Source organism: Etheostoma spectabile, chromosome 16 (assembly GCF_008692095.1).
Source record: "Etheostoma spectabile isolate EspeVRDwgs_2016 chromosome 16, UIUC_Espe_1.0, whole genome shotgun sequence".
Taxonomy (NCBI): domain Eukaryota; kingdom Metazoa; phylum Chordata; class Actinopteri; order Perciformes; family Percidae; genus Etheostoma; species Etheostoma spectabile.
The window spans coordinates 5,825,564-5,826,396 of NC_045748.1; positions in this window are offsets into that span (position 1 = coordinate 5,825,564).

Genomic DNA, 833 nt, shown 5'->3' on the forward strand with positions numbered 1-833 from the left:
GGGGGGGGGGGGGGGGGGGGGGGGGGCGCTGCAAACACAAACTCTGATTCTACCACAACACCAAATTTGATTCTCAAATGTTAAACTTTAAAAGGTCTTATGTGTAGCAATTTCTCCCATCTAGCGATGAGGTCATACATCGCAATCAACTCTCTCGCGCCACTCAGTTCAAAGTACGTATTACAGCTTTCTGAAAACTGACAGCTGTGCACGATGTTCTTTTTGAAACCGGAGGTTGAAATGTCCGTTTAATAGCTGCCCACGTGCAAATGTAGTCTCAGCCAGATACCGCCCAACGACTCCACAGATCTCCACAAACCAATGGGTGACGTAACACATGATCTGTCCATCAATATTAACAACCAATGGTTAAAGAAGCTCCAGCTTCAACTGGGGAAGGAGCAGAGGCTCTGGACATTCCAGGAAGCACGCTGGCCAATCAGAGCAGACTGGGCTTTTTCAGGAGGGGGGATTAAAGAGACAGGTGCTCCTACAGAGCATCTCATACCGAGGGTGAATACAGGTTCAGCAGCCATCGGCAGTATGAGAGAAATAGTTTTCCTCTCAAGTTTTTTTCTTTTTTTTTTTAACAATACAGCATGTAAACATGTTCTAGTACAAACACAAAATGCAAGTATAATCCCGAAAATAGTTTCCCTTTAAAGAAAACTCCCTTTTAAAGCTGGTTGCCTGCTGCTCTATTTATTTTCTTGTTCCGAACCACAAATGCCGGGATTTTAAACAATTTTAACAAATTAATCAGAGCAATGAAGCCAAATTTCCTGCTAAGTTAGCACATGACCTCTTGCTGACAAGCAGTTAAAAGTTTTTTT